Source organism: Mytilus californianus, unplaced genomic scaffold, assembly GCF_021869535.1.
Source record: "Mytilus californianus isolate M0D057914Y unplaced genomic scaffold, xbMytCali1.0.p SCAF_3, whole genome shotgun sequence".
Classification (NCBI taxonomy): Eukaryota; Metazoa; Mollusca; class Bivalvia; order Mytilida; family Mytilidae; genus Mytilus; species Mytilus californianus.
Window position 1 is genome coordinate 85,191,928 of NW_026262679.1, and position 22,793 is coordinate 85,214,720.

At 30.9% G+C, this 22,793-nt stretch overlaps 1 long non-coding RNA gene across 14 annotated transcripts in view; it reads right to left on the minus strand.

The window, feature by feature from the left end:
• The window catches only part of LOC127735279 (uncharacterized), a 131,828-nt gene that overhangs the window by 93,935 nt on the left and 15,100 nt on the right, over positions 1 to 22,793 (minus strand). Inside the window, exon 6 of one of the 14 annotated variants that reach the window (XR_007998221.1) lies at positions 2,871 to 2,944. The exons of 8 other annotated variants lie outside the window; for them this stretch is intronic. This is a non-coding gene — a long non-coding RNA (uncharacterized LOC127735279). Of the gene's footprint in view, positions 1 to 2,870; positions 2,945 to 7,481; positions 7,556 to 12,092; positions 12,167 to 16,699; positions 16,774 to 19,009; positions 19,084 to 21,314; positions 21,389 to 22,793 lie in introns of all 14 variants that reach the window. 5 more of the 14 variants (XR_007998223.1, XR_007998224.1, XR_007998225.1 and 2 more) reach the window with 5 other exon arrangements.

Sequence of the window (22,793 nt, forward strand, 5' to 3'; positions counted from 1 at the left end):
AATTTGAAAAAAAAGAGGAAATTTTAGACAAATTAGTTATAAAGCTTCAGGCTGTTGTTTCAGGAAAAACAGATTTTTATTACCTAACAAACATAAACATAGTTTTAAGAACAAGAGGCTCTCAAGAGCAGGAATCGCTCACCTGTAATGTTTTGCTTAAATCTTTCATCAATGATTATTTTTGCTTTTCAATATATATTAATGAGTGGCTTAAAAATGCCATTTAAATGTTATTTGCATCTGTCATATTTTCTTCAAAAGCAAAAAAATGCATTTTACCCCTATGTTCCATTTTAGCCATAGTGGCTATATTTCTCGACGTACAAGAACACTTTTACCCCCATGTCAGAGTTCCTCTAAATGCTTTAGTTTTTGAGATATAAGCCAAAAACTGCATTTTACCCCTATTTTCTATTTTTAACCATGTTGGCCATGTTTTTTGACGAAACAGAAAATAAAACACAAACTTAATTCTAGATACCCTAAGGATCATTCAGCTTAAGTTTGGTTGGAATTGGTTCAGTAGTTTCAGAGGAGAAGATTTTTGAAATAGTTTACACCGGACGGACGACGACAACGGACGCCAAGTGATGGCAAAAGCTCACATTTCCTTCGGAAAGGTGAGCTCAAAAATTGTAATGACCAAATACCTACATGTGACTCGTCCTAATGTGTGATCTACGATGAAAGCATCTTTCACGATATAGGAGTGTTGCATATTTAGGCTGTATCTGTAAAAAAAACAAAAATTATAAATTAGTTTCAGCTTAAAATCAAGACTTTTTGCTGTTGCAATCAATTCAGAAATTAATGTGATGCATGATTTATGTTATTGCGAACCCAATGAAAGATTTCCACCGTGCCATCTCTATCTTTACCAGGTATTTAAACTTTTGCAAGTTCACCTGTCCTATTGAATAAATACAATAGCTATTGTTCTCTGTGTAGTTTATTCTCTGGGACCTTTAAATTTCTTCTAAGAGAAATCTATCATTCATTGATTAAATTACCTGAGTAAAAAAAAATTCTTATATATAGACAAAAATACTGTTTTATACTCATTAATTGTGTGTGATGATGTAGTTATTCAATATTAATAATATATTTTCATTCAGTTTAATATAAACATTGATTCAATCATAAAAAGTTGATTTCTGACAAAACTTTCAACATCGTTCCTTTTAAAAAAAAATTTGTTTGACATGAATAAGAACTTGAAAATAATGATGTTTCAAATTAAGATCTTCTTAAATGTATTCTATAACTAAACAAAAAAAAAATCAAATTTCAATAGGAACATTGATAAAACTTTTGTTAAAAATCAACTTTTTATGATTGAATCAATGTTTATATTAAACTGAATGAAAATATATTATTAATATTGAATAACTACATCATCACACACAATTAATGAGTATAAAAAAAGTATTTTTGTCTATATATAAGAATTTTTTTTTACTCAGGTAATTTAATCAATGAATGATAGATTTCTCTTAGAAGAAATTTAAAGGTCCCAGAGAATAAACTACACAGAGAACAATAGCTATTGTATTTATTCAATAGGACAGGTGAACTTGCAAAAGTTTAAATACCTGGTCAAGATAGAGATGGCACTGTGGAAAACTTTCATTGGGTTCACAATAAATACTAAACTAGAGAGAAGTATATATACAATTACTATACATTCTTATTAAAATATACATCATTAGAGCATAAATTTGAATAAAAGAAATTTTAGACCAATTTGTTATAAAGCTTCAATTTGTTTCAGGAAAAACTGATTTTTAATACCTAACAAATATAAACATAGTTTTAAGTACAATTGTAATGACCAAATACTTACATGCGACTCCTCCTCATGTGCTATATACCATGAAGTTACCATCTTCTCCGTCTAGGAGTGCAGCATCTTTAACAAAAACTAGAAATTAATATCAGCTGTAAATAGAGACTATTTGCTGTTGCAATTAATTCAGAATTTAATCTTTTGCATGTTGGACAAGAATATTTATAATTACTATAATTCTCATAAGAATATACTTCATTAGAGTATAAATTTGAAGAAAATTTTTTTTTAGACCAATTTGTAATAAAGTTTCAAATTGGTTGATAATGAAATAGAGCCTGACATAAAATTAAATACTTTTTACTATAAAACAAGTTTTCATCATATTATATAAACGGCTCTGCTGGGTGATCTGCTTTTACAAGATCAGCGCCCATTAAATTCATCAATGTTACATCAAAATCTAAAGTTTGCTCTCTGGGGAGGTCTGCTTTTACGAGACCCATTTTGACATAAAGCATCTTTTATCCAACTGCTGGGCGATCTGCTTTAACAATAGTCCAATTAATAATGACGTCTTGAAAGTCTACTTTATTTTTTGCTGTCGATAGAAGGCGTCATAGCAAAAAATAATTGTATCTGAGGGGTCCCTTTCCGCTGCTTAAATCGTTAACCAAACGTTGACATAATTGAATCGTTGTTAATTAATAAATTGTGATATTCTTCTATTGCCTATCCATCCTATTTGCAGGATCACCGCATTAAAAATGTATGCGTTGACAGCATTCTGATCCAGATTTTAAAACGCTATGACAACAAAACTATGAAAAAATTATAGTTGCCTAAAATGGTAACTAAAACATTTCCAAATATTTTTTGGGCTGCCGGCCAATTTTAGGCCCACTTAACTATATAGTAAAATTATTCATGCAGTATACCATAATCGTCCCTTAAACAGGCATAAAAGACGAAATTGTAGACCAATTTGTAATAAAGTTTCCTGCTATTCCAGGAAAAACTGATTTTTATTACCTAACACATATAAACATAGCTTAAAGAACATTTGTAATGACCAAATACCTACATGCGACATCATCCTCTTGAACTTCAATGGAACTATTCTTCATGGTATAGGACTGTCACATATTTAGGCTGTATCTAACAAAAACAAAAACTTTAAATTAGTTTCAGCTTTAAATAGAGACTTTTTGCTGTTGCAATTAATTCAGAAATTAATGTGATGCATGTTTTATGTCAACTCCTTAACCGGGCAACAAGTCTAAAAACAAATACAAAACATTCTTATATAAATATATTACTTAAGAGTATAAATTTGAAAAAAAAGAGGAAATTTTAGACAAATTAGTTATAAAGCTTCAGGCTGTTGTTTCAGGAAAAACAGATTTTTATTACCTAACAAACATAAACATAGTTTTTAAGAACAAGAGGCTCTCAAGAGCAGGAATCGCTCACCTGTAATGTTTTGCTTAAATCTTTCATCAATGATTATTTTTGCTTTTCAATATATATTAATGAGTGGCTTAAAAATGCCATTTAAATGTTATTTGCATCTGTCATATTTTCTTCAAAAGCAAAAAAATGCATTTTACCCCTATGTTCCATTTTAGCCATAGTGGCTATATTTCTCGACGTACAAGAACACTTTTACCCCCATGTCAGAGTTCCTCTAAATGCTTTAGTTTTTGAGATATAAGCCAAAAACTGCATTTTACCCCTATTTTCTATTTTTAACCATGTTGGCCATGTTTTTTGACGAAACAGAAAATAAAACACAAACTTAATTCTAGATACCCTAAGGATCATTCAGCTTAAGTTTGGTTGGAATTGGTTCAGTAGTTTCAGAGGAGAAGATTTTTTAAATAGTTTACACCGGACGGACGACGACAACGGACGCCAAGTGATGGCAAAAGCTCACATTTCCTTCGGAAAGGTGAGCTCAAAAATTGTAATGACCAAATACCTACATGTGACTCGTCCTAATGTGTGATCTACGATGAAAGCATCTTTCACGATATAGGAGTGTTGCATATTTAGGCTGTATCTGTAAAAAAAACAAAAATTATAAATTAGTTTCCGCTTAAAATCAAGACTTTTTGCTGTTACAATCAATTCAGAAATTAATGTGATGCATGATTTATGTTAAATACTAAACTAGAGAGAAGTATATATACAATTACTATACATTCTTATTAAAATATACATCATTAGAGCATAAATTTGAATAAAAGAAATTTTAGACCAATTTGTTATAAAGCTTCAATTTGTTTCAGGAAAAACTGATTTTTAATACCTAACAAATATAAACATAGTTTTAAGTACAATTGTAATGACCAAATACTTACATGCGACTCCTCCTCATGTGCTATCTACCATCAAGTTACCATCTTCTCCGTCTAGGAGTGCAGCATCTTTAACAAAAACTAGAAATTAATATCAGCTGTAAATAGAGACTATTTGCTGTTGCAATTAATTCAGAATTTAATCTTTTGCATGTTGGACAAGAATATTTATAATTACTATAATTCTCATAAGAATATACTTCATTAGAGTATAAATTTGAAGAAAATTTTTTTTTAGACCAATTTGTAATAAAGTTTCAAATTGGTTGATAATGAAATAGAGCCTGACATAAAATTAAATACTTTTTACTATAAAACAAGTTTTCATCATATTATATAAACGGCTCTGCTGGGTGATCTGCTTTTACGAGATCAGCGCCCATTAAATTCATCAATGTTACATCAAAATCTAAAGTTTGCTCTCTGGGGAGGTCTGCTTTTACGAGACCCATTTTGACATAAAGCATCTTTTATCCAACTGCTGGGCGATCTGCTTTAACAATAGTCCAATTAATAATGACGTCTTGAAAGTCTACTTTTTTTTTTGCTGTCGATAGAAGGCGTCATAGCAAAAAATAATTGTATCTGAGGGGTCCCTTTCCGCTGCTTAAATCGTTAACCAAACGTTGACATAATTGAATCGTTGTTAATTAATAAATTGTGATATTCTTCTATTGACTATCCATCCTATTTGCAGGATCACCGCATTAAAAATGTATGCGTTGACAGCATTCTGATCCAGATTTTAAAACGCTATGACAACAAAACTATGAAAAAATTAAAGTTGCCTAAAATGGTAACTAAAACATTTCCAAATATTTTTTGGGCCGCCGGCCAATTTTAGGCCCACTTAACTATATAGTAAAATTATTCCTGCAGTATACCATAATCGTCCCTTAAACAGGCATAAAAGACGAAATTGTAGACCAATTTGTAATAAAGTTTCCTGCTATTCCAGGAAAAACTGATTTTTATTACCTAACACATATAAACATAGCTTAAAGAACATTTGTAATGACCAAATACCTACATGCGACATCATCCTCTTGAACTTCAATGGAACTATTCCTCATGGTATAGGACTGTCACATATTTAGGCTGTATCTAACAAAAACAAAAACTTTAAATTAGTTTCAGCTTTAAATAGAGACTTTTTGCTGTTGCAATTAATTCAGAAATTAATGTGATGAATGTTTTATGTCAACTCCTTAACCGGGAAACAAGTCTAAAAACAAATACAAAACATTCTTATATAAATATATTACTTAAGAGTATAAATTTGAAAAAAAAGAGGAAATTTTAGACAAATTAGTTATAAAGCTTCAGGCTGTTGTTTCAGGAAAAACAGATTTTTATTACCTAACAAACATAAACATAGTTTTAAGAACAAGAGGCTCTCAAGAGCAGGAATCGCTCACCTGTAATGTTTTGCTTAAATCTTTCATCAATGATTATTTTTGCTTTTCAATATATATTAATGAGTGGCTTAAAAATGCCATTTAAATGTTATTTGCATCCGTCATATTTTCTTCAAAAGCAAAAAAATGCATTTTACCCCTATGTTCCATTTTAGCCATAGTGGCTATATTTCTCGACGTACAAGAACACTTTTACCCCCATGTCAGAGTTCCTCTAAATGCTTTAGTTTTTGAGATATAAGCCAAAAACTGCATTTTACCCCTATTTTCTATTTTTAACCATGTTGGCCATGTTTTTTGACGAAACAGAAAATAAAACACAAACTTAATTCTAGATACCCTAAGGATCATTCAGCTTAAGTTTGGTTGGAATTGGTTCAGTAGTTTCAGAGGAGAAGATTTTTTAAATAGTTTACACCGGACGGACGACGACAACGGACGCCAAGTGATGGCAAAAGCTCACATTTCCTTCGGAAAGGTGAGCTCAAAAATTGTAATGACCAAATACCTACATGTGACTCGTCCTAATGTGTGATCTACGATGAAAGCATCTTTCACGATATAGGAGTGTTGCATATTTAGGCTGTATCTGTAAAAAAAACAAAAATTATAAATTAGTTTCAGCTTAAAATCAAGACTTTTTGCTGTTGCAATCAATTCAGAAATTAATGTGATGCATGATTTATGTTAAATACTAAACTAGAGAGAAGTATATATACAATTACTATACATTCTTATTAAAATATACATCATTAGAGCATAAATTTGAATAAAAGAAATTTTAGACCAATTTGTTATAAAGCTTCAATTTGTTTCAGGAAAAACTGATTTTTAATACCTAACAAATATAAACATAGTTTTAAGTACAATTGTAATGACCAAATACTTACATGCGACTCCTCCTCATGTGCTATATACCATGAAGTTACCATCTTCTCCGTCTAGGAGTGCAGCATCTTTAACAAAAACTAGAAATTAATATCAGCTGTAAATAGAGACTATTTGCTGTTGCAATTAATTCAGAATTTAATCTTTTGCATGTTGGACAAGAATATTTATAATTACTATAATTCTCATAAGAATATACTTCATTAGAGTATAAATTTGAAGAAAATTTTTTTTTAGACCAATTTGTAATAAAGTTTCAAATTGGTTGATAATGAAATAGAGCCTGACATAAAATTAAATACTTTTTACTATAAAACAAGTTTTCATCATATTATATAAACGGCTCTGCTGGGTGATCTGCTTTTACGAGATCAGCGCCCATTAAATTCATCAATGTTACATCAAAATCTAAAGTTTGCTCTCTGGGGAGGTCTGCTTTTACGAGACCCATTTTGACATAAAGCATCTTTTATCCAACTGCTGGGCGATCTGCTTTAACAATAGTCCAATTAATAATGACGTCTTGAAAGTCTACTTTATTTTTTGCTGTCGATAGAAGGCGTCATAGCAAAAAATAATTGTATCTGAGGGGTCCCTTTCCGCTGCTTAAATCGTTAACCAAACGTTGACATAATTGAATCGTTGTTAATTAATAAATTGTGATATTCTTCTATTGCCTATCCATCCTATTTGCAGGATCACCGCATTAAAAATGTATGCGTTGACAGCATTCTGATCCAGATTTTAAAACGCTATGACAACAAAACTATGAAAAAATTATAGTTGCCTAAAATGGTAACTAAAACATTTCCAAATATTTTTTGGGCTGCCGGCCAATTTTAGGCCCACTTAACTATATAGTAAAATTATTCATGCAGTATACCATAATCGTCCCTTAAACAGGCATAAAAGACGAAATTGTAGACCAATTTGTAATAAAGTTTCCTGCTATTCCAGGAAAAACTGATTTTTATTACCTAACACATATAAACATAGCTTAAAGAACATTTGTAATGACCAAATACCTACATGCGACATCATCCTCTTGAACTTCAATGGAACTATTCTTCATGGTATAGGACTGTCACATATTTAGGCTGTATCTAACAAAAACAAAAACTTTAAATTAGTTTCAGCTTTAAATAGAGACTTTTTGCTGTTGCAATTAATTCAGAAATTAATGTGATGCATGTTTTATGTCAACTCCTTAACCGGGCAACAAGTCTAAAAACAAATACAAAACATTCTTATATAAATATATTACTTAAGAGTATAAATTTGAAAAAAAAGAGGAAATTTTAGACAAATTAGTTATAAAGCTTCAGGCTGTTGTTTCAGGAAAAACAGATTTTTATTACCTAACAAACATAAACATAGTTTTTAAGAACAAGAGGCTCTCAAGAGCAGGAATCGCTCACCTGTAATGTTTTGCTTAAATCTTTCATCAATGATTATTTTTGCTTTTCAATATATATTAATGAGTGGCTTAAAAATGCCATTTAAATGTTATTTGCATCTGTCATATTTTCTTCAAAAGCAAAAAAATGCATTTTACCCCTATGTTCCATTTTAGCCATAGTGGCTATATTTCTCGACGTACAAGAACACTTTTACCCCCATGTCAGAGTTCCTCTAAATGCTTTAGTTTTTGAGATATAAGCCAAAAACTGCATTTTACCCCTATTTTCTATTTTTAACCATGTTGGCCATGTTTTTTGACGAAACAGAAAATAAAACACAAACTTAATTCTAGATACCCTAAGGATCATTCAGCTTAAGTTTGGTTGGAATTGGTTCAGTAGTTTCAGAGGAGAAGATTTTTTAAATAGTTTACACCGGACGGACGACGACAACGGACGCCAAGTGATGGCAAAAGCTCACATTTCCTTCGGAAAGGTGAGCTCAAAAATTGTAATGACCAAATACCTACATGTGACTCGTCCTAATGTGTGATCTACGATGAAAGCATCTTTCACAATATAGGAGTGTTGCATATTTAGGCTGTATCTGTAAAAAAAACAAAAATTATAAATTAGTTTCCGCTTAAAATCAAGACTTTTTGCTGTTGCAATCAATTCAGAAATTAATGTGATGCATGATTTATGTTAAATACTAAACTAGAGAGAAGTATATATACAATTACTATACATTCTTATTAAAATATACATCATTAGAGCATAAATTTGAATAAAAGAAATTTTAGACCAATTTGTTATAAAGCTTCAATTTGTTTCAGGAAAAACTGATTTTTAATACCTAACAAATATAAACATAGTTTTAAGTACAATTGTAATGACCAAATACTTACATGCGACTCCTCCTCATGTGCTATATACCATGAAGTTACCATCTTCTCCGTCTAGGAGTGCAGCATCTTTAACAAAAACTAGAAATTAATATCAGCTGTAAATAGAGACTATTTGCTGTTGCAATTAATTCAGAATTTAATCTTTTGCATGTTGGACAAGAATATTTATAATTACTATAATTCTCATAAGAATATACTTCATTAGAGTATAAATTTGAAGAAAATTTTTTTTTAGACCAATTTGTAATAAAGTTTCAAATTGGTTGATAATCAAATAGAGCCTGACATAAAATTAAATACTTTTTACTATAAAACAAGTTTTCATCATATTATATAAACGGCTCTGCTGGGTGATCTGCTTTTACGAGATCAGCGCCCATTAAATTCATCAATGTTACATCAAAATCTAAAGTTTGCTCTCTGGGGAGGTCTGCTTTTACGAGACCCATTTTGACATAAAGCATCTTTTATCCAACTGCTGGGCGATCTGCTTTAACAATAGTCCAATTAATAATGACGTCTTGAAAGTCTACTTTATTTTTTGCTGTCGATAGAAGGCGTCATAGCAAAAAATAATTGTATCTGAGGGGTCCCTTTCCGCTGCTTAAATCGTTAACCAAACGTTGACATAATTGAATTGTTGTTAATTAATAAATTGTGATATTCTTCTATTGACTATCCATCCTATTTGCAGGATCACCGCATTAAAAATGTATGCGTTGACAGCATTCTGATCCAGATTTTAAAACGCTATGACAACAAAACTATGAAAAAATTAAAGTTGCCTAAAATGGTAACTAAAACATTTCCAAATATTTTTTGGGCTGCCGGCCAATTTTAGGCCCACTTAACTATATAGTAAAATTATTCCTGCAGTATACCATAATCGTCCCTTAAACAGGCATAAAAGACGAAATTGTAGACCAATTTGTAATAAAGTTTCCTGCTATTCCAGGAAAAACTGATTTTTATTACCTAACACATATAAACATAGCTTAAAGAACATTTGTAATGACCAAATACCTACATGCGACATCATCCTCTTGAACTTCAATGGAACTATTCCTCATGGTATAGGACTGTCACATATTTAGGCTGTATCTAACAAAAACAAAAACTTTAAATTAGTTTCAGCTTTAAATAGAGACTTTTTGCTGTTGCAATTAATTCAGAAATTAATGTGATGAATGTTTTATGTCAACTCCTTAACCGGGCAACAAGTCTAAAAACAAATACAAAACATTCTTATATAAATATATTACTTAAGAGTATAAATTTGAAAAAAAAGAGGAAATTTTAGACAAATTAGTTATAAAACTTCAGGCTGTTGTTTCAGGAAAAACAGATTTTTATTACCTAACAAACATAAACATAGTTTTAAGAACAAGAGGCTCTCAAGAGCAGGAATCGCTCACCTGTAATGTTTTGCTTAAATCTTTCATCAATGATTATTTTTGCTTTTCAATATATATTAATGAGTGGCTTAAAAATGCCATTTAAATGTTATTTGCATCTGTCATATTTTCTTCAAAAGCAAAAAAATGCATTTTACCCCTATGTTCCATTTTAGCCATAGTGGCTATATTTCTCGACGTACAAGAACACTTTTACCCCCATGTCAGAGTTCCTCTAAATGCTTTAGTTTTTGAGATATAAGCCAAAAACTGCATTTTACCCCTATTTTCTATTTTTAACCATGTTGGCCATGTTTTTTGACGAAACAGAAAATAAAACACAAACTTAATTCTAGATACCCTAAGGATCATTCAGCTTAAGTTTGGTTGGAATTGGTTCAGTAGTTTCAGAGGAGAAGATTTTTTAAATAGTTTACACCGGACGGACGACGACAACGGACGCCAAGTGATGGCAAAAGCTCACATTTCCTTCGGAAAGGTGAGCTCAAAAATTGTAATGACCAAATACCTACATGTGACTCGTCCTAATGTGTGATCTACGATGAAAGCATCTTTCACGATATAGGAGTGTTGCATATTTAGGCTGTATCTGTAAAAAAAACAAAAATTATAAATTAGTTTCAGCTTAAAATCAAGACTTTTTGCTGTTGCAATCAATTCAGAAATTAATGTGATGCATGATTTATGTTAAATACTAAACTAGAGAGAAGTATATATACAATTACTATACATTCTTATTAAAATATACATCATTAGAGCATAAATTTGAATAAAAGAAATTTTAGACCAATTTGTTATAAAGCTTCAATTTGTTTCAGGAAAAACTGATTTTTAATACCTAACAAATATAAACATAGTTTTAAGTACAATTGTAATGACCAAATACTTACATGCGACTCCTCCTCATGTGCTATCTACCATCAAGTTACCATCTTCTCCGTCTAGGAGTGCAGCATCTTTAACAAAAACTAGAAATTAATATCAGCTGTAAATAGAGACTATTTGCTGTTGCAATTAATTCAGAATTTAATCTTTTGCATGTTGGACAAGAATATTTATAATTACTATAATTCTCATAAGAATATACTTCATTAGAGTATAAATTTGAAGAAAATTTTTTTTTAGACCAATTTGTAATAAAGTTTCAAATTGGTTGATAATGAAATAGAGCCTGACATTAAATTAAATACTTTTTACTATAAAACAAGTTTTCATCATATTATATAAACGGCTCTGCTGGGTGATCTGCTTTTACGTGATCAGCGCCCATTAAATTCATCAATGTTACATCAAAATCTAAAGTTTGCTCTCTGGGGAGGTCTGCTTTTACGAGACCCATTTTGACATAAAGCATCTTTTATCCAACTGCTGGGCGATCTGCTTTAACAATAGTCCAATTAATAATGACGTCTTGAAAGTCTACTTTTTTTTTTGCTGTCGATAGAAGGCGTCATAGCAAAAAATAATTGTATCTGAGGGGTCCCTTTCCGCTGCTTAAATCGTTAACCAAACGTTGACATAATTGAATCGTTGTTAATTAATAAATTGTGATATTCTTCTATTGACTATCCATCCTATTTGCAGGATCACCGCATTAAAAATGTATGCGTTGACAGCATTCTGATCCAGATTTTAAAACGCTATGACAACAAAACTATGAAAAAATTAAAGTTGCCTAAAATGGTAACTAAAACATTTCCAAATATTTTTTGGGCCGCCGGCCAATTTTAGGCCCACTTAACTATATAGTAAAATTATTCCTGCAGTATACCATAATCGTCCCTTAAACAGGCATAAAAGACGAAATTGTAGACCAATTTGTAATAAAGTTTCCTGCTATTCCAGGAAAAACTGATTTTTATTACCTAACACATATAAACATAGCTTAAAGAACATTTGTAATGACCAAATACCTACATGCGACATCATCCTCTTGAACTTCAATGGAACTATTCTTCATGGTATAGGACTGTCACATATTTAGGCTGTATCTAACAAAAACAAAAACTTTAAATTAGTTTCAGCTTTAAATAGAGACTTTTTGCTGTTGCAATTAATTCAGAAATTAATGTGATGAATGTTTTATGTCAACTCCTTAACCGGGCAACAAGTCTAAAAACAAATACAAAACATTCTTATATAAATATATTACTTAAGAGTATAAATTTGAAAAAAAAGAGGAAATTTTAGACAAATTAGTTATAAAGCTTCAGGCTGTTGTTTCAGGAAAAACAGATTTTTATTACCTAACAAACATAAACATAGTTTTAAGAACAAGAGGCTCTCAAGAGCAGGAATCGCTCACCTGTAATGTTTTGCTTAAATCTTTCATCAATGATTATTTTTGCTTTTCAATATATATTAATGAGTGGCTTAAAAATGCCATTTAAATGTTATTTGCATCTGTCATATTTTCTTCAAAAGCAAAAAAATGCATTTTACCCCTATGTTCCATTTTAGCCATAGTGGCTATATTTCTCGACGTACAAGAACACTTTTACCCCCATGTCAGAGTTCCTCTAAATGCTTTAGTTTTTGAGATATAAGCCAAAAACTGCATTTTACCCCTATTTTCTATTTTTAACCATGTTGGCCATGTTTTTTGACGAAACAGAAAATAAAACACAAACTTAATTCTAGATACCCTAAGGATCATTCGGCTTAAGTTTGGTTGGAATTGGTTCAGTAGTTTCAGAGGAGAAGATTTTTGAAATAGTTTACACCGGACGGACGACGACAACGGACGCCAAGTGATGGCAAAAGCTCACATTTCCTTCGGAAAGGTGAGCTCAAAAATTGTAATGACCAAATACCTACATGTGACTCGTCCTAATGTGTGATCTACGATGAAAGCATCTTTCACGATATAGGAGTGTTGCATATTTAGGCTGTATCTGTAAAAAAAACAAAAATTATAAATTAGTTTCAGCTTAAAATCAAGACTTTTTGCTGTTGCAATCAATTCAGAAATTAATGTGATGCATGATTTATGTTAAATACTAAACTAGAGAGAAGTATATATACAATTACTATACATTCTTATTAAAATATACATCATTAGAGCATAAATTTGAATAAAAGAAATTTTAGACCAATTTGTTATAAAGCTTCAATTTGTTTCAGGAAAAACTGATTTTTAATACCTAACAAATATAAACATAGTTTTAAGTACAATTGTAATGACCAAATACTTACATGCGACTCCTCCTCATGTGCTATCTACCATGAAGTTACCATCTTCTCCGTCTAGGAGTGCAGCATCTTTAACAAAAACTAGAAATTAATATCAGCTGTAAATAGAGACTATTTGCTGTTGCAATTAATTCAGAATTTAATCTTTTGCATGTTGGACAAGAATATTTATAATTACTATAATTCTCATAAGAATATACTTCATTAGAGTATAAATTTGAAGAAAATTTTTTTTTAGACCAATTTGTAATAAAGTTTCAAATTGGTTGATAATGAAATAGAGCCTGACATAAAATTAAATACTTTTTACTATAAAACAAGTTTTCATCATATTATATAACCGGCTCTGCTGGGTGATCTGCTTTTACGAGATCAGCGCCCATTAAATTCATCAATGTTACATCAAAATCTAAAGTTTGCTCTCTGGGGAGGTCTGCTTTTACGAGACCCATTTTGACATAAAGCATCTTTTATCCAACTGCTGGGCGATCTGCTTTAACAATAGTCCAATTAATAATGACGTCTTGAAAGTCTACTTTTTTTTTGCTGTCGATAGAAGGCGTCATAGCAAAAAATAATTGTATCTGAGGGGTCCCTTTCCGCTGCTTAAATCGTTAACCAAACGTTGACATAATTGAATCGTTGTTAATTAATAAATTGTGATATTCTTCTATTGACTATCCATCCTATTTGCAGGATCACCGCATTAAAAATGTATGCGTTGACAGCATTCTGATCCAGATTTTAAAACGCTATGACAACAAAACTATGAAAAAATTAAAGTTGCCTAAAATGGTAACTAAAACATTTGCAAATATTTTTTGGGCCGCCGGCCAATTTTAGGCCCACTTAACTATATAGTAAAATTATTCCTGCAGTATACCATAATCGTCCCTTAAACAGGCATAAAAGACGAAATTGTAGACCAATTTGTAATAAAGTTTCCTGCTATTCCAGGAAAAACTGATTTTTATTACCTAACACATATAAACATAGCTTAAAGAACATTTGTAATGACCAAATACCTACATGCGACATCATCCTCTTGAACTTCAATGGAACTATTCCTCATGGTATAGGACTGTCACATATTTAGGCTGTATCTAACAAAAACAAAAACTTTAAATTAGTTTCAGCTTTAAATAGAGACTTTTTGCTGTTGCAATTAATTCAGAAATTAATGTGATGAATGTTTTATGTCAACTCCTTAACCGGGCAACAAGTCTAAAAACAAATACAAAACATTCTTATATAAATATATTACTTAAGAGTATAAATTTGAAAAAAAAGAGGAAATTTTAGACAAATTAGTTATAAAGCTTCAGGCTGTTGTTTCAGGAAAAACAGATTTTAATTACCTAACAAACATAAACATAGTTTTAAGAACAAGAGGCTCTCAAGAGCAGGAATCGCTCACCTGTAATGTTTTGCTTAAATCTTTCATCAATGATTATTTTTGCTTTTCAATATATATTAATGAGTGGCTTAAAAATGCCATTTAAATGTTATTTGCATCTGTCATATTTTCTTCAAAAGCAAAAAAATGCATTTTACCCCTATGTTCCATTTTAGCCATAGTGGCTATATTTCTCGACGTACAAGAACACTTTTACCCCCATGTCAGAGTTCCTCTAAATGCTTTAGTTTTTAAGATATAAGCCAAAAACTGCATTTTACCCCTATTTTCTATTTTTAACCATGTTGGCCATGTTTTTTGACGAAACAGAAAATAAAACACAAACTTAATTCTAGATACCCTAAGGATCATTCAGCTTAAGTTTGGTTGGAATTGGTTCAGAAGTTTCAGAGGAGAAGATTTTTGAAATAGTTTACACCGGACGGACGACGACGACGGACGCCAAGTGATGGCAAAAGCTCACATTTCCTTCGGAAAGGTGAGCTCAAAAATTGTAATGACCAAATACCTACATGTGACTCGTCCTAATGTGTGATCTACGATGAAAGCATCTTTCACGATATAGGAGTGTTGCATATTTAGGCTGTATCTGTAAAAAAAACAAAAATTATAAATTAGTTTCAGCTTTAAATCAAGACATTTTGCTGTTGCAATCAATTCAGAAATTAATGTGATGCATGATTTATGTTAAATACTAAATTAGAGAGAAGTATATATACAATTACTATACATTCTTATTAAAATATACATCATTAGAGCATAAATTTGAATAAAAGAAATTTTAGACCAATTTGTTATAAAGCTTCAATTTGTTTCAGGAAAAACTGATTTTTAATACCTAACAAATATAAACATAGTTTTAAGTACAATTGTAATGACCAAATACTTACATGCGACTCCTCCTCATGTGCTATCTACCATGAAGTTACCATCTTCTCCGTCTAGGAGTGCAGCATCTTTAACAAAAACTAGAAATTAATATCAGCTGTAAATAGAGACTATTTGCTGTTGCAATTAATTCAGAATTTAATCTTTTGCATGTTGGACAAGAATATTTATAATTACTATAATTCTCATAAGAATATACTTCATTAGAGTATAAATTTGAAGAAATTTTTTTTTAGACCAATTTGTAATAAAGTTTCAAATTGGTTGATAATGAAATAGAGCCTGACATAAAATTAAATACTTTTTACTATAAAACAAGTTTTCATCATATTATATAACCGGCTCTGCTGGGTGATCTGCTTTTACGAGATCAGCGCCCATTAAATTCATCAATGTTACATCAAAATTTAAAGTTTGCTCTCTGGGGAGGTCTGCTTTTACGAGACCCATTTTGACATAAAGCATCTTTTATCCAACTGCTGGGCGATCTGCTTTAACAATAGTCCAATTAATAATGACGTCTTGAAAGTCTACTTTATTTTTTGCTGTCGATAGAAGGCGTCATAGCAAAAAATAATTGTATCTGAGGGGTCCCTTTCCGCTGCTTAAATCGTTAACCAAACGTTGACATAATTGAATCGTGATAATTAATAAATTGTGATATTCTTCTATTGACTATCCATCCTATTTGCAGGATCACCGCATTAAAAATGAATGCGTTGACAGCATTCTGATCCAGATTTTAAAACGCTATGACAACAAAACTATGAAAAAATTAAAGTTGCCTAAAATGGTAACTAAAACATTTCCAAATATTTTTTGGGCCGCCAGCCAATTTTAGGCCCACTTAACTATATAGTAAAATTATTCCTGCAGTATACCATAATCGTCCCTTAAACAGGCATAAAAGACGAAATTGTAGACCAATTTGTAATAAAGTTTCCTGCTATTCCAGGAAAAACTGATTTTTATTACCTAACACATATAAACATAGCTTAAAGAACATTTGTAATGACCAAATACCTACATGCGACATCATCCTCTTGAACTTCAATGGAACTATTCTTCATGGTATAGGACTGTCACATATTTAGGCTGTATCTAACAAAAACAAAAACTTTAAATTAGTTTCAGCTTTAAATAGAGACTTTTTGCTGTTGCAATTAATTCAGAAATTAATGTGATGCATGTTTTATGTCAACTCCTTAACCGGGCAACAACAAGTCTAAAAACATATACAAAACATTCTTATATAAATATATTACTTAAGAGTATAAATTTGAAAAAAAAAAAGAGGAAATTTTAGACAAATTAGTTATAAAGCTTCAGGCTGTTGTTTCAGGAAAAACAGATTTTTATTACCTAACAAACATAAACATAGTTTTAAGAACAAGAGGCTCTCAAGAGCAGGAATCGCTCACCTGTAATGTTTTGCTTAAATCTTTCATCAATGATTATTTTTGCTTTTCAATATATATTAATGAGTGGCTTAAAAATGCCATTTAAATGTTATTTGCATCTGTCATATTTTCTTCAAAAGCAAAAAAATGCATTTTACCCCTATGTTCCATTTTAGCCATAGTGGCTATATTTCTCGACGTACAAGAACACTTTTACCCCCATGTCAGAGTTCCTCTAAATGCTTTAGTTTTTGAGATATAAGCCAAAAACTGCATTTTACCCCTATTTTCTATTTTTAACCATGTTGGCCATGTTTTTTGACGAAACAGAAAATAAAACACAAACTTAATTCTAGATACCCTAAGGATCATTCAGCTTAAGTTTGGTTGGAATTGGTTCAGTAGTTTCAGAGAAGATTTTTGAAATAGTTTACACCGAACAGACGACGACGACGACGACGGACGCCAAGTGATGGCAAAAGCTCACATTTCCGAAAGGTGAGCTCAAAAATTATAATGACCAAATACTTACATGTGACTCGTCCTAATGTGTGATCTACGATGAAAGCATCTTTCACGATATAGGAGTGTTGCATATTTAGGCTGTATCTGTAAAATAAACAAAAATTATAAATTAGTTTCAGCTTTAAATCAAGAATTTCCGCTGTTGCAATCAATTCAGAAATTAATGTGATGCATGATTTATGTTAAATACTAAACTAGAGAGAAGTATATATACAATTACTATACATTCTTATTAAAATATACATCATTAGAGCATAAATTTGAATAAAAGAAATTTTAGACCAATTTGTTATAAAGCTTCAATTTGTTTCAGGAAAAACTGATTTTTAATACCTAACAAATATAAACATAGTTTTAAGTACAATTGTAATGACCAAATACTTACATGCGACTCCTCCTCATGTGCTATCTACCATGAAGTTATCATCTTCTCCGTCTAGGAGTGCAGCATCTTTAACAAAAACTAGAAATTAATATCAGCTGTAAATAGAGACTATTTGCTGTTGCAATTAATTCAGAATTTAATCTTTTGCATGTTGGACAAGAATATTTATAATTACTATAATTCTCATAAGAATATACTTCATTAGAGTATAAATTTCAAGAAATTTTTTTTTTAGACCAATTTGTAATAAAGTTTCAAATTGGTTGATAATGAAAAAGAGCCTGACATAAAATTAAATACTTTTTACTATAAAACAAGTTTTCATCATATTATATAACCGGCTCTGCTGGGTGATCTGCTTTTACGAGATCAGCGCCCATTAAATTCATCAATGTTACATCAAAATCTAAAGTTTGCTCTCTGGGGAGGTCTGCTTTTACGAGACCCATTTTGACATAAAGCATCTTTTATCCAACTGCTGGGCGATCTGCTTTAACAATAGTCCAATTAATAATGACGTCTTGAAAGTCTACTTTATTTTTTGCTGTCGATAGAAGGCATCATAGCAAAAAATAATTGTATCTGAGGGGTCCCTTTCCGCTGCTTAAATCGTTAACCAAACGTTGACATAATTGAATCGTTGTTAATTAATAAATTGTGATATTCTTCTATTGACTATCCATCCTATTTGCAGGATCAACGCATTAAAAATGAATGCGTTGACAGCATTCTGATCCAGATTTTAAAACGCTATGACAACAAAACTATGAAAAAATTAAAGTTGCCTAAAATGGTAACTAAAACATTTCCAAATATTTTTTGGGCCGCCAGCCAATTTTAGGCCCACTTAACTATATAGTAAAATTATTCCTGCAGTATACCATAATCGTCCCTTAAACAGGCATAAAAGACGAAATTGTAGACCAATTTGTAATAAAGTTTCCTGCTATTCCAGGAAAAACTGATTTTTATTACCTAACACATATAAACATAGCTTAAAGAACATTTGTAATGACCAAATACCTACATGCGACATCATCCTCTTGAACTTCAATGGAACTATTCTTCATGGTATAGGACTGTCACATATTTAGGCTGTATCTAACAAAAACAAAAACTTTAAATTAGTTTCAGCTTTAAATAGAGACTTTTTGCTGTTGCAATTAATTCAGAAATTAATGTGATGCATGTTTTATGTCAACTCCTTAACCGGGCAACAAGTCTAAAAACAAATACAAAACATTCTTATATAAATATATTACTTAAGAGTATAAACTTGAAAAAAAAGAGGAAATTTTAGACAAATTAGTTATAAAGCTTCAGGCTGTTGTTTCAGGAAAAACAGATTTTTATTACCTAACAAACATAAACATAGTTTTAAGAACAAGAGGCTCTCAAGAGCAGGAATCGCTCACCTGTAATGTTTTGCTTAAATCTTTCATCAATGATTATTTTTGCTTTTCAATATATATTAATGAGTGGCTTAAAAATGCCATTTAAATGTTATTTGCATCTGTCATATTTTCTTCAAAAGCAAAAAAATGCATTTTACCCCTATGTTCCATTTTAGCCATAGTGGCTATATTTCTCGACGTACAAGAACACTTTTACCCCCATGTCAGAGTTCCTCTAAATGCTTTAGTTTTTGAGATATAAGCCAAAAACTGCATTTTACCCCTATTTTCTATTTTTAACCATGTTGGCCATGTTTTTTGACGAAACAGAAAATAAAACACAAACTTAATTCTAGATACCCTAAGGATCATTCAGCTTAAGTTTGGTTGGAATTGGTTCAGTAGTTTCAGAGAAGATTTTTGAAATAGTTTACACCGAACAGACGACGACGACGACGGACTCCAAGTGATGGCAAAAGCTCAAATTTCCTTCGGAAAGGTGAGCTCAAAAATTGTAATGACCAAATACCTACATGTGACTCGTCCTAATGTGTGATCTACGATGAAAGCATCTTTCACGATATAGGAGTGTTGCATATTTAGGCTGTATCTGTAAAATAAACAAAAATTATAAATTAGTTTCAGCTTTAAATCAAGACTTTTTGCTGTTGCAATCAATTCAGAAATTAATGTGATGCATGATTTATGTTAAATACTAAACTAGAGAGAAGTATATATACAATTACTATACATTCTTATTAAAATATACATCATTAGAGCATAAATTTGAATAAAAGAAATTTTAGACCAATTTGTTATAAAGCTTCAATTTGTTTCAGGAAAAACTGATTTTTAATACCTAACAAATATAAACATAGTTTTAAGTACAATTGTAATGACCAAATACTTACATGCGACTCCTCCTCATGTGCTATCTACCATGAAGTTACCATCTTCTCCGTCTAGGAGTGCAGCATCTTTAACAAAAACCAGAAATTAATATCAGCTGTAAATAGAGACTATTTGCTGTTGCAATTAATTCAGAATTTAATCTTTTGCATGTTGGACAAGAATATTTATAATTACTATAATTCTCATAAGAATATACTTCATTAGAGTATAAATTTCAAGAAATTTTTTTTTTAGACCAATTTGTAATAAATTTTCAAATTGGTTGATAATGAAAAAGAGCCTGACATAAAATTAAATACTTTTTACTATAAAACAAGTTTTCATCATATTATATAACCGGCTCTGCTTGGTGATCTGCTTTTACGAGATCAGCGCCCATTAAATTCATCAATGTTACATCAAAATCTAAAGTTTGCTCTCTGGGGAGGTCTGCTTTTACGAGACCCATTTTGACATGAAGCATCTTTTATCCAACTGCTGGGCGATCTGCTTTAACAATAGTCCAATTAATAATGACGTCTTGAAAGTCTACTTTATTTTTTGCTGTCGATAAAAGGCGTCATAGCAAAAAATAATTGTATCTGAGGGGTCCCTTTCCGCTGCTTAAATCGTTAACCAAACGTTGACATAATTGAATCGTTGTTAATTAATAAATTGTGATATTCTTCTATTGACTATCCATCCTATTTGCAGGATCACCGCATTAAAAATGTATGCCTTGACAGCATTCTGATCCAGATTTTAAAACGCTATGACAACAAAACTATGAAAAAATTAAAGTTGCCTAAAATGGTAACTAAAACATTTCCAAATATTTTTTGGGCCGCCGGCCAATTTTAGGCCCACTTAACTATATAGTAAAATTATTCCTGCAGTATACCATAATCGTCCCTTAAACAGGCATAAAAGACGAAATTGTAGACCAATTTGTAATAAAGTTTCCTGCTATTCCAGGAAAAACTGATTTTTATTACCTAACACATATAAACATAGCTTAAAGAACATTTGTAATGACCAAATACCTACATGCGACATCATCCTCTTGAACTTCAATGGAACTATTCTTCATGGTATAGGACTGTCACATATTTAGGCTGTATCTAACAAAAACAAAAACTTTAAATTAGTTTCAGCTTTAAATAGAGACTTTTTGCTGTTGCAATTAATTCAGAAATTAATGTGATGCATGTTTTATGTCAACTCCTTAACCAGGCAACAAGTCTAAAAACAAATACAAAACATTCTTATATAAATATATTACTTAAGAGTATAAACTTGAAAAAAAAGAGGAAATTTTAGACAAATTAGTTATAAAGCTTCAGGCTGTTGTTTCAGGAAAAACAGATTTTTATTACCTAACAAACATAAACATAGTTTTAAGAACAAGAGGCTCTCAAGAGCAGGAATCGCTCACCTGTAATGTTTTGCTTAAATCTTTCATCAATGATTATTTTTGCTTTTCAATATATATTAATGAGTGGCTTAAAAATGCCATTTAAATGTTATTTGCATCTGTCATATTTTCTTCAAAAGCAAAAAAATGCATTTTACCCCTATGTTCCATTTTAGCCATAGTGGCTATATTTCTCGACGTACAAGAACACTTTTACCCCCATGTCAGAGTTCCTCTAAATGCTTTAGTTTTTGAGATATAAGCCAAAAACTGCATTTTACCCCTATTTTCTATTTTTAACCATGTTGGCCATGTTTTTTGATGAAACAGAAAATAAAACACAAACTTAATTCTAGATACCCTAAGGATCATTCAGCTTAAGTTTGGTTGGAATTGGTTCAGTAGTTTCAGAGAAGATTTTTGAAATAGTTTACACCGAACAGACGACGACGACGACGGACGCCAAGTGATGGCAAAAGCTCAAATTTCCTTCGGAAAGGTGAGCTCAAAAATTGTAATGACCAAATACCTACATGTGACTCGTCCTTATGTGTGATCTACGATGAAATCATCTTTCAAGATATAGGAGTGTTGCATATTTAGGCTGTATCTGTAAAATAAACAAAAATTATAAATTAGTTTCAGCTTTAAATCAAGACTTTTTGCTGTTGCAATCAATTCAGAAATTAATGTGATGCATGATTTATGTTAAATACTAAACTAGAGAGAAGTATATATACAATTACTATACATTCTTATTAAAATATACATCATTAGAGCATAAATTTGAATAAAAGAAATTTTAGACCAATTTGTTATAAAGCTTCAATTTGTTTCAGGAAAAACTGATTTTTAATACCTAACAAATATAAACATAGTTTTAAGTACAATTGTAATGACCAAATACTTACATGCGACTCCTCCTCATGTGCTATCTACCATGAAGTTACCATCTTCTCCGTCTAGGAGTGCAGCATCTTTAACAAAAACCAGAAATTAATATCAGCTGTAAATAGAGACTATTTGCTGTTGCAATTAATTCAGAATTTAATCTTTTGCATGTTGGACAAGAATATTTATAATTACTATAATTCTCATAAGAATATACTTCA